We start from the raw sequence: 15,712 nt of genomic DNA, 5'->3' as shown, positions 1-15,712 counted from the left end.
TAAAATTCCAATAAAGAAGGGCGTCAGGCAAGGAGACTCGATCTCGCGAATGCTTTTCACCGCCTGTTTACAGGAGGTATTTCGAAGCCTGAATTAGAAAGTTTGCAAGCATAGAGTGGGCGCAGCTGGCAAAGGACAGGGATAATTGGAGAGACATGGGAGAAGCTTTTGCCCTGCAGTGGGTGTAGTCAGGATGATGATGATGATGATGATGGTTACCCCTCAGAGAACTTAACGGTCATCGCTTAATTTGGCACGAACCGTGTGGACAGAGCGCCGCCATGTTTTCAACGCTACCACGCAGGCCCTGCAGTGTCCGACGCGATAACTTTTGACAGTAACGTGTGTGGGGGGAACCACAAATGTTCTCACATCATACTGTTCATGTGAACTGCGCACCCGCAATTTCCTCGCGTAGAGCGAATATTTCGGGAACTGAACAAAACAGTCTTACAGCTCATGAGTGACTGAGCGCTTGGAAAATTCTTAAGAATCAACTACCCTCTCTGTTACAGGAAGCCATTCAGCACTATGCAGGCTACACTCAACCTCGCTTATTGGTGAGGTTGAGCAGACGGATTGCTTTATGCAGAGTTGACACCACAAGCTGACTTACGTGTTGAATCGCTTAAGTCGGAAATATGAGAAAGCTGTGTTTTTCTTCCCCCCTCTATGTGTGGCACTCAGAGATCCATGGTGCTGAGATAAGTCATCTGTAGGCAAAACATCCACTTCATTATGCGAGAAAAATATGGAATACATCCGTCTTCCGTGCGCGCCGTGATACCTTGAGGCTGAACTAGTAACTACTACCATTGTTCCGCACTTTTAATGCAACCTAAGCGTCCTAACCGAAGCGTGATCGCGTTAGCCAATTCGAAGCTCGCACTGGGATGTACAGCACTTGGCTGAAGGTCCGAAATAGTGCTATACTGCGTGTTGTTTTACACAAGCGAGGAAGATGTAAATGTCTTTTTTCTCGAGAAAGCACGGCCAACCTTGTCAGACGTGTACGACTAGAGTATATTTTAAGGTTTCGCAAAAGGGTTCCGGTAAAAACTCTGCAGAAACGTAATTTTTGAACCAACCTAAAACACGACTGCTTTCAAATGCAAGCCAACGGTAACAAAAGATGTAAAGGGAGACCTTTGTGAGGACGCTCAAAAATGAGAAGTATACAATGGCACGCCATGAATGAGGACGTGTATTTCTTTTTAAGGAAGTCGCCTATCATGCACGCATCTTGCTGTCGGCATTTGCGAAGCGAAGCCTGTTGCACGTAGAAGGGACGAAATGACAACATAAGAAGCGTTTGGTGCTGCAGCTTGTACGATCGCATCGTGGTTGCTCAGTGCCTTTGACATTTAAGCCCGCAGCGCTACGTCGTGCGTTCGAATTCAGGGCCGCGGGGCCCGCATTCTTGAGGCGATGAAATGCGAGACTGCTCGTCTAGTGTGCGATGCCACAATACTCGAAAGACTCTCGCTAGCGGCAATAAATCGGGTGCCCTTCACTAATGGTGCTGTTTCTCTTGCTCCTTCCAACCCCTCTTTTATCCCCTCCCTAACGACACACTTCCGGTGTCCACCGAGAGGGAAAGAACAATGACAACGCCCTCTCTTGCCCCATCAACCAACTCGGTTGTAGGTAAGTGTCGCACAACAGGCTCGAACGGACCACACAGCGTTTCATATCTTATGCGTTCATGGCGTCGATGATTCTCCTTTCGGCCCGAAGGAGCCAACCTCTACTCACCAGTGAATGCAACACGACTCGTAACAAAGCATTCGTTCAGACCGAGAGAAAACACCTGGAGTGCGATGCAGTGAGAGATTTGCCTTCTTCCTTGTCTAATTTTTTCCAGCACCTCACAGAAATGGCAAGGAAAGCATTCTACAAGAATCTCACAAGTGAGTCAAAAACTTTTCACGGGAATATGAAGCTCAATAAAGCGAACTAAACGCAGACCATGAAAAACTGTGTAGACTAGGCGGGAAGAGCGGGCAATTAGTTCAACTTCATTTCGGTTCTTTTCCTGATGCTTTTTCACGCGTGTTAAAACTTTCATTCTTGGAGGCTTGGAATTAGAAAAACTGGAGCACAATGCCCATCCAATCTACTTTCAATTTAGTGATCCGTCTTTAGTTTCCGGTCAAAGAGTTTATTCACCAACATGCGCGAATTACTCTAACAATTTTTATTTTCTTCAGATCTATGAAATCAGTAGAAAATTCAAGCCTTTTTTGCAACTCAATGGTTTCAAACAAGGCCATGCATTGAAACCAACGTTTCTTTTTTTCCTTTTTAAAACACTTGAATTTACAGAACTCGTCCACCCAATGTAAGGGCACTGATTACGGCTCGAAGAATTTTCTAGTTTATTTATTTAGCGATGTTTTCAATCTTTAAAGAGACACAGAGGCCAACTTTTAGTTTGCTTACGTAAACTGACTACCACGTTCTAACGTTAGACAAAACTGGTTTCCTTAAAAAGGAGGTTTTGTAGAACAAAGCAAAAAGAAAATTGCAGTGCCGAAATCCCCGCCACAGCCTCTTTCAAAAGTAAACGACGTGGAGTACTTCTCTGTTCGCCGATCGCTGAGGCTAGGCCCCACTGCATCGCACTGCTGACAGCGGTAACAGAGTCCACAATCCACCCTGCGTCATCGTGGACGTCACGACATCACACAAATTTATTGTACTCAGAAATATAAAACCATTGTTCTCACGTTAGGGCGCCTGGGAAAAGAGCAGTTGAAACAGGAAATATCTACTCGTCGAATATTTGGTTTCTGAAATTTCAGACAACTACTCCAAGTGTGAGTAGCACTGGAGTAGCGCCACCGGGGCAAGGAACTGGCAAGAAGGGCATGTAAAACTAATGGCAGGTCTGCAGAATCCTGCTCACACTGTCATGAGACAGACCCAACCGCACCGCAGTAACAGTAATGTGTCATTTACTTCACGCTCCCGCCCATGGCTATCGCATCGTCTGGGTGCAAGGGCACTTAGTGTTGTCGGGAACGAGCGCGCAGACAAGCACCTTTTCGCCCCAAAACCGACATGCGACCCACTCCCTCCTCCGTCCCTCGAGTCACCTCCGAATTCTAGTTTAACCGCAGACACTCTGGCCCCCAACCACGTGGACTGATGAGCAGCCTCACCTGCCAATCCATCAACCTACTGGAGCAGCGTGAAGATACTCCCATAGCCCTCGGGCCATTCTAGCCAATAATGAATGAATGAATTAATGAATGAACTGCCTGTCCCTCAGCTTTCCCAGCCACAAGCTTCTGTTGGTCCACCACTCACGAGACATTGCAGCAAGCGCTGGACTTCTTAATTACTCCTAGATATCTTCGCATAGCGTGTGCCGTTTTCCCGTTACCTTACCGGAGTATCGGGAGCTTGCCCACCACCAGTGCGCATGCGCTGACTGGCCCTGAAGCGGCAGGCGTGCGCGCAGCTGGTTGGTATCTGCGCCATCTGGCGCTCTCAAGGCGATCTTCACAAGGTTGTCCTCTATCACCGCTGCTATTCATGCTTTATATGATAAGTATGGAAAGAATGCTACCAGGAAGCAATCTAGGTTATAATCTGTCGTACCGATTAGGCGGAAAGGTTGTTGGCTACCAGGTTTAATGTATGCGGACGATATTGTACTGTTAGCAGTTTTCTTGGTATGGCGTTGCGCACCCGACGAGACGAACACAGGAAAGAGTAGGACGAGAGAAAGAGCGGCAAAAACGCACAAGGACTCTGTGCCGTTTAGAACTATTGAAAGCGAGAAGGCTTCTTGGCAGATGTTAATCAGCCAGTTTCAGCAAAAACATCTAGGTGCTTTACTGGTTGTAGGCCCTTTTGCGACAAAAAACTCCAGTGATTTAGTTAGGTTCTTGGCTTCTACTGCTCATATTGGCTACGCCTTCTCTATTGACGTGGAAGATCTGTTTTATTCTGTGCCTCATAATGAACTGTTGGCTGCCGTAAAAGAATGCATTGAGAGCTCCGGTGAAGTAGCGTTTCGAAACACGGCGGGTGTTTCAACAGAGAGCTTCATGTCCCTGCTGGAATTTTATTTGCAAGCCACATTTATCTCTTTTAAAGACAGTTTTTACATTCAAATACAAGGCATCTGCACTGACTCTTGTGTCGCCCCGATCCTCTGCGAAATATTTTGTAGCCGCTATTGACCGTACCCTGACTCTAGAGCTTACTAACCACGGTGTTCTTAAATGTTTTTGATATGTTGACGATTTTTTAATTGTTTTTTCTAAACAGAAAACGGTGACCTGCACTGACTCAGCAGTCTTTTAACTCTTTTTAGACAATATGACCAAGGTTTGGTGTTCACTCACGAACTCCCAGCTAACGGTTCTTTCCAGTTTTCAGATATTAACTTGCAGTTTGGCTTGAATCATGTTTGTTGAAAATATGCTCCTCGAGCACAGAAAGCAGTTCTTCCATTTGATGCTGCTCACTCAAAGATTGTAAAAAGAGCAATTGCAATCTCAAGCTTAGAATCTGCCTTAAACAAATCATGCCAGCATGAAATGCGTTCCAGCTTTCACAATCAGATCACCAGGCTGCTTTCAGCCGGGTTCCCCTACTCGCTCCTCAATGCGGTAGCCGAGAACCTTTTGCAGAAGACAAAGAAAGGCAAGCGCAGCTGTGTCCCTGAGCGCATGCGTAGTACAAAGCCGACGGTAGTGCCATATATGCACAAAATCTCCCACAATATAAAAAGTGGCCAACAGGCATGGCGTTCCAGTGGTATTTTCGTCCCCCAAAAAAGCTCTGTGGGTTACGCTCCGGGATCCCCGAGGATGAAACCCCACGAAGCTCATGCACAAAGAAACATACTGTACAGTTTGCCAAATGTGCGACTGGCGTGGTCTACCAAATCCCGCTAAAATGTGGACGTGTGTATGTCGGCCAAACTGGACGCTGCGTCAGTGAACGAGCAGGGGAGCATGCCTTTCCTATACAAAAAAGAGAAGGGGCGAACTTGCCCGTTCATTGCATTTCATGCCTTGGGTGTGAGCTGATTCTAAAAAATATCAAGATTCTGGGAAAAAGCAAAAACAAAATAGCCCGCGAACTTTTGGAGGCATTTTACATCAGAGAAAACGGTGATAGTTGTGTAAGTGATACCTCGGTTACCTTATATAATAAAGAGAAAAATTTTCTCCCCTGCTTTTGTTGAAACATGCAGACTTGACTTGCCACAACATTCATCTTTGTTCTCTCTCCTCTTTGTTTTGCACGGGTTATTTCTGCACATATATATATATATATATATATATATATATATATATATGTTGCTGTGATAGCAATATAGTCAGTTGATAGTTTGCGCTCTTTCTGTCGTCCTACTTTTTCCTGTGTTCGTCTCGTCGTGTGCGCAACGCCATACCAATAAATATATGCACCAACTCGCCCAGCAAGAAGTTCTTCTATAATACTGTTAGCAGATAGCCAAGAATATTTGCAAGCTCTGGTTAATTGCTGTGGAGACGAAGGACACAGTCTAGGTTTTAGTTTTAGCGCAGCTGAGTGTGGTGTGATGATTTTCAACGATACAGCTTAGCAGGAGTTACAATACAAGGCCATGAAATACCCCGAGTGGCCGAATACAAATATCACGGGATATGAGTAATTGAAGGCCAGATGTACACGGAAAAGCACGAGCAGTCTCTTATAGCAAAAGGGCGAAGAGATGCCGGGTTAATGAAACATAGAGCATTGGGGGGGGGGGGGGGTAAAACAGGTATAAGGTACTGAGAGGTATTTGGAAAGGAATAATGGTGCCAGGGCTTACTTTTAGGAATGCGGTTCTGTGCTTAAGGGCAGAAGTTCTGTCGAGATTAGAAGTAAATGAGGGAGCCGTTGGAAGATTGGCACTAGGTGCCGACGGGAAAATCACAAACAACGCAGTACAGGGGGATATGGGCTGGCCATCGTTCGAAGCACGGGAAGCTCACAGTAAAATACTGTACGAAGAAAGCCTGAGGAAATTGGACCATAACGGGTGGGCAGCTAAGGCATTTAAATACCTGTACAGAAAGAGCGTTGACTCAAAATGGAGGAAAAGAAGTAGGGAGCTAACCAGTAAGAATGCCAGACACGAGTCCGGAGAGAGACAGAGCATTAAACGACAGGTTAAAAAAGCGGAAGGTGAAAATTGGGTAAATTTAATGGAAAAGAATCCTAGTGTAGTACTATATCGATGCTGAATACAGCAGATCAGGAAGGAAGCGTTTTATTATAACTCAATAGGCAGTGCCCTACTCTTTGAAGCTAGGTCAAGATGTCTTAAAACGCGCCGCTATAAAAAGAAATTTAACGTAGAAGATGACACATGTGCTGTGTGTGGTAAATGTGTAGAAACAATAGAACACCCCATACTAAAATGTGGTGGTCTCTATCCCGATGTCGACGCAGGCACAGTCACTCTTCCTGAGGCCCTAGGGTTTAGAGATAACAACAGTCATGTAAATAAATCTGCGGTGGAAATTATCAAAAAGCGATTGGAAGATTGGTGTCTCAAAAGCAGAGAGGTGACATAAGGTTAAAAGTGTAGGGAGACGTATTTAAAGAAAATGGCGAAATTTAATAACTCTCAGCACAGTTAAACAAACATAAAGCGAAAAAAAAGCTGAGCAAGGTGGCAACTGCCATCACCCCGTTTCAAAAGGGGCGCTCCACCTTCCAACCATCCATCCATCGAATGCGCACATACGGTGCGCGGGCTCCCACTACCGTGGTAACGGTAAGACGGCACATGGTATGCTAAATGTCCCTATTATCTATGACATTTTCATTTAATCAAATTTCCTCTATCTCTCTTTCGCAACCGCAGCGGCTCAGTGGTTATGGCGCTCGGCCACTTGCTCGAAAGACGCGGGTTGGATCCCGGCTACGACGGTCGAATTTCGATGGCGGCGAATTCTAGAGGCCCGGATACTGTGCGATGTCAGTGCACGTTAAAAATCCCGTTTCTGGAGCCATTCACTACAGTATTCCTCATAGCCTGAGTCACTTGGGAAGTTAAACCCCATAAACGCAATAATCTACCTCTCTTTCTTTTACACATTAAATAAGACATGACTTCACGGGCGCATCTTCACTTTTCTTTTGGAGTTCAGAGGAGATACTCATAGGATTTACATTTATATAAACACATTTTATCGTCGATAAGAACAGACCGAAAAAAGAACGGGAGGAGTTAAACAACGGATACATAAGAGCGCTTATTAGCAAATGAATGCGTTTATGACAAGGGAGCACTAAATACATGTGAAGAAGGCTCGTGCAGAAGCAAGAAAACGATAACATCTCCAAGGCAAATGTGATTGAATGTGTGAGTAGATGGTGTCTTCTGGAGTGGACTATGTTATACTGTGAGCGAATGTGTGTATAGATTGAAGTCTAGAGTCTGATGGAAACGCGTCTGGTCGGGATGGTACATGACGAAAGAAGAAGGCGCCGACCAAAAGAAAAGTTGGGATGAGATTGTGAACAAGGCTCTCGTGGGGGAGCCGAAACGTCATCCCATCTTTTCTTTTGGTCGGCGCCTTCTTCTTTCGTCGTGTGTATAGATTGTGGCACCGCAATGGACTACGTTCTACTGTGACTGAATATTGGCATAGATCTTGACTTCTGGAGTGGACTGTGATGTGGACTGTGTGAAGTGAAAGTGTGCTTATATCGGGACTGCGGGAGTGGAATATGTGCTGCTATAAGTGACTGCGCTTAGCGGGGTAGATTGGACAGGTTTTAGGACATTATTAACATAGAAGTGACGCTACAGTGGAGCAATTGCTGGCAGAATAAGCAAGGCTAATCTCACCTGTAGCATTCAACACCTCCACTCAACTCAATCCTAAAGACATCATCATTATCATCAACAACACCACAGATGGTTAGCCATGAATTTAGATAGGCCATCTTGTAGGGAGAAATCGAAACAGGTTTGCTGACGCATGGTGCCGCTTTGTGTGCGATTACATAAGCCTCAAGTGTTTTCGTAGTCTATTAATCGGGGTAGCGCTTGAGGATGGCGCACTGTGAAAAAGATACACATTGCTTGCAGGTTTTACAGTGAAGCGAGAGGTTGCGGCAACTATAGGTTGTAAACGTGCAAATTATGTTCTTCGTTTTTTTTTTAACGGTGCGCCACCCTCAGGCATTGCACCCATCCACGGACAAAGAAAATCTTCAAAGCTATATGCTATCGCGCATAAGGGGGCGTCATTCGCCATCAAACCTACTCTTTCCCTGTCTTGGTACGAGGTGGACTGTCGTAATTTATGATAGGCGAGAATATAGCTCTGTGTTTTTGCGTTGAAATATTGACGTTTTTTTTTTTGCTTCTGTGCTGCCTTGACATCTATCTAATGCCTCCAAGCGACAAAAGCATTCAGGGACTAGTCAGCGCTCGTGTGAGAGGGTTGTATATTTTGTCGTGTTTTTGCGTTGCTTTCATGCACCGTATTAGGCCACCAACTCTGCCAGTATTGTAAAATAATGACATATTTTTATTTCCTAAGGCCATCTCAAGTTATTCCATTTATATCGCATGACGAAGTGTCAGCGATACCATATGAAGTACATGCAAAATGCAGACTGAAAGTTAACATTTCTACCCGAAAGGTTGGGTGCCAGCTCAAACCTTGAGATTTTCTAAATAACAAGTGTACAATGTCGCCAACAGTCCTGCGGCAGTAAACTTGCGTAGTCACAGCTTCTCACGAAAAGATTAACCGTGTCACGCAATATCCTAGATAACACACCCGCTCAAAGGAAACCAAGAATAAATATAGTCACGAAGAGGACGAAGCTGGCAGTGGCGCGGGACGGAGCGCTCGCGCTAGGCCAGCAGCCATTAAAAACCATCTCTACTGCCATCAGTCATCTCGTCTCATTCTTCGGCTGGTCGCCATGTAACAATATAACCATGCGCCTGGCGTACTAAACAGGTGTTCTGCAGCGAAAAACACAAGAGCGACTTGAAGAACCCATACCCGAAGCGCTGACTTCGAGATAAAATTATATGGAGTCAGAAACAGGCGTAGTCTTTACGCTGCTTTCCGTCTTTTGGAAACTTCCACGTGATCTGCTCTCCATATGGGGCGTGTGATGCGTATTTGATATTTCTCCGATTTCAGGCACTGCCCGATAGTGTACTCTACCGTGTATGCATGACATGCATCATTTGGCGCTCAGCCTTCGTAGAGTTATGCGATTTACGCGGTAGTGCGCATTTTAACGGTCACTTGGAGTATGCGTGGTGTGAAAACTGCTACAAATTTGCAATTTTCATCTGGTATTTTATTCATAAACATGCACTGTACCATCGTACTCTTGAGTCAGTATGTTATTTCCCGAGTCATTTGAGTAGTAAATCTCTTGTGTATGACGCTTCCCTTCACGCGCAGTTATGCCTGGTGGTGATAGCAGCTTCAACATCGCATCCCTCTCGTCCGCGCTCCGCGTCACACAGCGATCGACGGTGTGCAACGGGGAAGGTTACGTAACCCGCACGTCGACACGCAGCTGCCTCTCACAGTGAACGACGTCAGCGCCATCTATCAGACGCGATGTGCAAAGGCACGAGATCCCACGGTTCAGGTCTCGTGATAGCTGGGACAGGATGCAACCTTTTCCGGAGGACAATACAGCTAGAGCTACTGCTGTAAAATCAATTTATCCTCTTATCAAACGGACATTTCGAAGGCCTTCACATCGATAGCCTGTCGCTTCAACGACCAACTGAACGCTGCTACACGGGCAGCTGCAATGGCCATCAAGTCAGTGCCGGTGACTGCAGCCACAGCAGCTTAGTGTGAGATGATGCATCGTCTCGACGGTGACTGAGTTTGCCGTGTTGAAGCGTCACAACTCCTTTGAGTTCACTAGACATTGAGAATCTCTACAGCTGCGACTTTATAGCCATTGAAATTGTCCTTGTGGCAAGGGAAATTTCCGGGTCAGGTCTGGGTTAATCCGGAAAACCTGAGTCAGGTCTGTCCCACTTTTATCTGTTTTATCAGATGTGACCCAGATTTTATACATATCTTCACCCAGGCCTTCCTGCTGTCCTAGAAGAAATATTTTGTTGGACAAACTGGCAAAGGTCTGAAGGAGCGCGTCGGAGACTATGGCAGCAATATCAAAAGAACAGGCACACAATATTTAGGGCTGCATTGTGGAGACAGCGGATGCGCACCGGGCTTCCCCGCTGCTCTTAAGTGACCAGGCACCGTTATCAGAGCGTCAGAGAAATTGTGGAAGCAGCGGGGATTTTCAATGTAAAAGCTTTTTCTGCGCCTCCATTGCCGGCAGACAAAAAAAGAATACAAGTTCTTGCAAGCAACGTGACTGACGTAAAGGTTTTGTTGATTCTTTGACATCACTCTGCGAAACCAATTGAAATACCGCAAAGGACGCTAACAGGTAGACGATATACTATAATGGATGATTAACTTCTTTTACTGACAGCCTTCGCTATATTTCTCGCGTTACGCAATCGGTGCGTAATTTTACTTTTCATGTTTTTCCTGGATCTTTTATGTAAATGTGAGCCTTCTTCGGTAACTGTCTGTCCATAGTGGTCTTTTGTCCGTATTTCAGCTGATGGTCCTAAGTTTCGACATGTTGTCAAAATTGGTGGTTCCTGTCAGAGTTTGGTGTAATTCATGCACCAAGTGTGGAAGAGGCTGACGACAAGCACCATTTCTGCATCTGCTACCTGTGTTTGTCCCCTCTCCACGACCATGAAATCTTTTTTTAAAAAAGCTTTATTAGCGTCGCTTGGAACACAAAATTGCAAGTGATTTGCAAGTGAGCACTTGAGCTAACTCTCTACTTTGCGTCGTGGGTTCATTACCTGCCCTTTACAACGCCATGCATAGCCATATAGGTCGCACCCGTACTCTTGTGATAGCACTCAGATAACAAGGAGTGGAGAGTCGGTAATTGCTGAATTTCCAGGTAAAAGGGATAACCATTTCTTTATCCTACCTTAGTTATTCATATGCTCCTGAGGACAAGTGTGCGAACATTCACTGCATATTTCGGCGGAAAGCGGAATGATCCATCGTGGAAAACGTAGGTAACCGCTTCAATTGACGGCAAGTTCGATAGAGGAGCTGTGAAAGGAACTTAGGAATATCGCAAAAAATCTTCATGAGACAGTTGCACTGTAAGTAAAAGTCTGGTATGAATAGCCGTTTTGCAGTTCCTGTATGAAATTGTAGCTGATGTGTCTCTCAGCAGGAATTAAGGTTCTCAAGTAAGAGAATTAATACACTACTTTATGCTCGTACAAGTGTCAGACCTCCAAACTGTCTGGAGTACTGGAATGTCCGGCAATGACCAGCTTTCATGGTGAAGCATGCAATCTTCATCGTTACCATCCAGAATCTGTGCCCTGAACGACAAAGAAACCACGAATATATTACGAATGGTTCCATACATTTGTCTACTAGCCATTTCATAGCAAATAAATTATTAGTGTGGCTTTACCTACTTTTTTTTTTAATCCGGCTTGCCAGGCGTATTCGATAAGTAAGTAAAGGAAACACCCGACTCCTAAAGCTTGGCACTAAATCCGACTCAGCGCAGTGAAGCAGGCACGATTTCTAAGCCATTTATCTGTCACTGCAGTGTAATGAAAAGAAAAACAGATGCATAAAATGACATAATACTACGGGCGGAAATATCGTGACACTGTGTCACTGTTTTTCCCAGATACATTTCGACTCCGTCATATGGAACCAAACAGCTACTAGATTGTAGACGCAGAGTCCTAATAAGTCAGCGTAACTTAAGGCACACCTATCCTGACGGTCGTTTTCCAACGGGCATCAGAGAGAGCATTCAACGTGGAACCGCGCCGCATGACCTTCGGCGCACCTCTGGAAAACTGGGTAAATTGATCGCTCGGTAATGAGTTATGCCCAGCACCACCCACTGTCACTTTGCACGTAACTGAAGTGGAAATCAATCGTACAGATAACGAAAATAAATAAACAAGTGAAAGAAACTTGATTAATTTGACATAGCGATAGTTTACTTACACATAATTTTTTAAAGCCAACTTCACAGGGCTTTGATTACGTGTAGGGGATGAACCGTCTGCTTGATATATATGAATTATCAATTGCTCCACCATATGCACATCAATCTGCTTTAGAAAAGGTGATATACTGATGTGATATATTATTCAGTCGCAGCTATAAAGATGAGCATGCTCTAGAACGTTTATATGCAAATATGTTACAGATATTTAATTCGGCAGGACGCCTGAGCTATTAACCGCATATTATGCACAATGGAGAGACTGATGAGAAGTTGTACTTCAGCTTCAAGTACAGAAAATAATTTCGCACTTCTGTATATCGCAGTTTTTGTCACAGTATATCAAAAAGACTGTGCAACAAAACTGGCCTTCCTCTGCATTTATACTTGATCTTGAGTTTTTCACAACCCGACTGACGTGGCAGCGTTTCAATGGATTTATCGTTACACGATATCCTCAGCTGGTCGAAATTATTCCGGAGCCCTCCACTACGGCGCTTCTTCCTTTCTTCTTTTCTTTCTTTCTTACTTTCTTTCTCTCGTTACTTCTTCCGTTATTTCTTCCTTTCATTCTTGCTTTCTTTCTCTCTTTCTTTCCTTCTTTCTTTCTCTCTTTACTTCTTTCTTTCTTCTTTCACACCCTCCTTCATCTCTTGCCTTGGGGTGCGGTTCGGGTGTCCACCGAGATACGTGAGACAGTTACTGCGGCATTTCCATTTTTCAAAACCAATTTTCATTACGCGCCGCTGTGGCTCACTTGTTAGGAGGCTCGGCTACTGAGCCAGAATACCCGTGTTAGAACCTGGCCGCCGATGCCGCGTATCGATGGAGGCGAAACGCAAATAGCCGCCCGTTTTCTGAGAGATGTCACTGCACGTTAAAGATCTCCAAGTGGTCGAAATTATTCCGGAGCCTCCACTATCGCACATCTCTCACTCTTTCTTCTTTCTCTGCTACCTTGTTCCCTTCACTCACAGCGTGGTTGAGGTGTCAGCCAAGAAATTAGGAAGTTACTGCGCCTTTTCTTTCTTTATAACCAATCCTCTTGAAGGTAAGTTGCAATGGATAGCCGTATAGTCCTGAAGGATTGTGCAGTTAAACAAATTATAGGCTGTAAATGCCCTGCCGGACACGTATGTGCACAGAGTATTGCAACTAGGCGTGATGCTTGTTCAAGGACAACAGCATCGTTCTGGGCACTGACTGCTGCACCGCCGGCTTTAATCTACTGAATATGATAGTGCATGAGTGTGATGGTGCGGAGGCAAAAAAGCTTATTTGATCAAGAGGTAAAACTGTGGTCATTATTTAGTGTGCCCGCAATGCATGTTTCACAGTGATCATAAAGCATCACGTGCTTCAATTAGGACATCTCGCCTTTCACCGCACTGAGAAGAAGCAGTGGATATTGAATTCACGGCCTCACTACCGGATTATGTAGTGACCTCTGTAAGCACCTTCAATAATGTTTTCGCGCCTTGTCCTGCAATACACAAGTATTTCAAATCCGCGCAGTAGAGCCGATGGAGCCAGTAAGAATGACGAAGACACATAGTTGAAAGACAAACTGTTTATTCTTCGACCATCACGGCAGATGATCGAAGCAACAAAATTTCTTCGAGCCTTGTAGCGTGGATTCGGTCGGGTTCTTTGTTGAAAAATAAAATTTCTGGAACGAAAACATAAGGTGATATTAAGCATTAGAAACTCGCCCTCTTGGAAAAAAGTGGTGGTATTGCTAACATATGCCGCCGTAGGCAAGAGCACTTACACTTCTTCTTGCGGAGGAGGGTGGCGTACTGGAATGGAGAGCCAAGGCCGTAGCCGTAGTTGAGGCCGTAGCCGAGAAGACCGTGGCCGAAGCCGTAGTGGCCAGCACCGTAGCCGAGGGTGCCAACACCGTAGCCGTACACTGGGGCAGCGTGGGCGAAACCGTAGCCGGCAACAACTGGAGCGGCGTGAGCGACGGTGGCGACAGCAGGGGCGTGGTGCACGGTAGTGGTGGTGACGGCTGGGGCAGCGTGAACGGCAGCAACGGCAGGGGCAGCGTAGGTGGCGACGGCTGGGGCAGCGGCGACAACTGGGGCGGACTGCACAACTCTGGTCACAGCTGGAGCAGCGTAGGCAACCCTAGCGAAAGCTGGGGCAGCGGCGTAGGTGGCGACAGCTGGGGCAGCAGCGACAACTGGAGCGGAGTGCACAACCTTGGACACAGCTGGAGCAGCATAGGTGGTGGCAAACCTGGTGACTGCTGGGGCAGCGGCGTAGGTAGCGATGGCTGGGGCAGCATGCACGGCAGTCACAGCTGGTGCAGCGTGAACGGCAGTCACAGCTGGGGCAGCGTGGTAGGTGGCGACGGTACGAGCAACGGCTGGAGCAGCGACAGCGTAGGAGGCTGCTGGAGCGTATCCGTAACCGTAGCCAAGGCCGTAGCCGGTCAGGCCAGAGTAGCCAATACCGTGAGAAAGGCCATAGTGGGTCAAACCGAGGCCACCATAGCCGAGGCCGGCGTAGCCGAGGTTACCGTAGCCGAGGCCGTAGCCAAGACCGAGGCCATAACCGCCAGCGACGTGACCAGCAAAGGCGCTGGTGGCCAGGGCAAGGACGATGCAGGCACGAAGCTGAATTTGAAAAAAAATGCATATTTGTATGTGAAATCCAGACAGCGAAGTGAATTTTTCATAACGATAGTCGATGCCAATTATTTTTATTAGCTCGTGCAACGTATTTTAAGGTTTTTCTGGCTGTAAGTGTTGTAAGGAGCAATGTAAACTCTTATTTTCTGTGCCTGATCCTTGGATTCTAAAGGTCGATTCACTTGTGGCAGGATCGCTTAAAGTCCATTTAAATAATATATTTGTTTGTCATTACTCTTTACTCGAAAATCGTTTCGTTGTATTCTATGTTATTTAATGCATATATTCCTATGAATTTTCTGATAAACCAAAGCTACCCCTGCTACAGGAGAGTCTACATTGTTCATATACTGAATTTCGAGGTATGATTGGCGATAAGCAAAGTGAGTGCGTTGCTTACTTGAACGCGATTGTTCTATTACAAAATTGTACAGCTAACGCGTAGCGGACCTTAACAAAACATGGTTCTCCTTTCAATATACCGACGATCTTCACGTAAAATTACTTCGACTTTGTCACTAAGCATGTCAGAAAGCTTGCATCCTCGACACTTACCATGTTGTCGGAGCTAATCCGTAGGAGGAGCAAACGCTTCTGACCGCCGTGGGGCAGGGAGCGGCTTTTATAGCTGAAAGTTGGCTGCGAGAAAAGCCACGAACCGGCCGCAGCGGCAGGGGAGGAGGTTGAAAACGCCCACTCTTAATATTCACCTTTGAGCGTAGCCAAAAAAAGGGAAGGAGGCCTGTTTGCGCAACCAATTAGACCGTTAACGTCCGCCATTTTTTCTGGCGGTCCTCACCGTCTTTACACTGCGCGAAGGTCGGCTAGAGAGGGTGGAGGAGGCTTTTCATTGCTGTGTTGTTTCGGAGCTGTTGTGGTATCGGTCTTGCCAGTGCCAGGCAGGACAGTCTCGTGGTTCGCCGCGTGACGAATGGTCAATTAGGCATTCGGTGTCAGTTACCGCCGCGCCTCACTGCGCTTCGCCACCGCTG

The 15,712-nt window shown here is 46.0% G+C and overlaps 1 pseudogene across 1 annotated transcript in view; it reads right to left on the bottom strand.

Moving 5' to 3' along the window:
• LOC144119763 (uncharacterized) overlaps positions 1–15,366 on the bottom strand; it is a 29,998-nt pseudogene extending 14,632 nt beyond the window's left edge. The window contains exons 1-3 of the transcript XR_013312409.1: positions 15,276–15,366; positions 13,856–14,705; positions 10,018–10,160 (exon numbers count right to left, since the gene is read on the bottom strand). The product of XR_013312409.1 is annotated as an uncharacterized LOC144119763 (transcript). The remainder of the gene's footprint in view (positions 1–10,017; positions 10,161–13,855; positions 14,706–15,275) is intronic.
• Between the last annotated feature and the right edge of the window lie 346 nt (positions 15,367–15,712).

This window comes from Amblyomma americanum, chromosome 2, assembly GCF_052857255.1.
Source record: "Amblyomma americanum isolate KBUSLIRL-KWMA chromosome 2, ASM5285725v1, whole genome shotgun sequence".
In the NCBI taxonomy this organism is placed as follows: Eukaryota; Metazoa; Arthropoda; class Arachnida; order Ixodida; family Ixodidae; genus Amblyomma; species Amblyomma americanum.
Note: the sequence above shows the minus strand (reverse complement) of the source record. Positions and strands in the feature narration are given on the sequence as shown.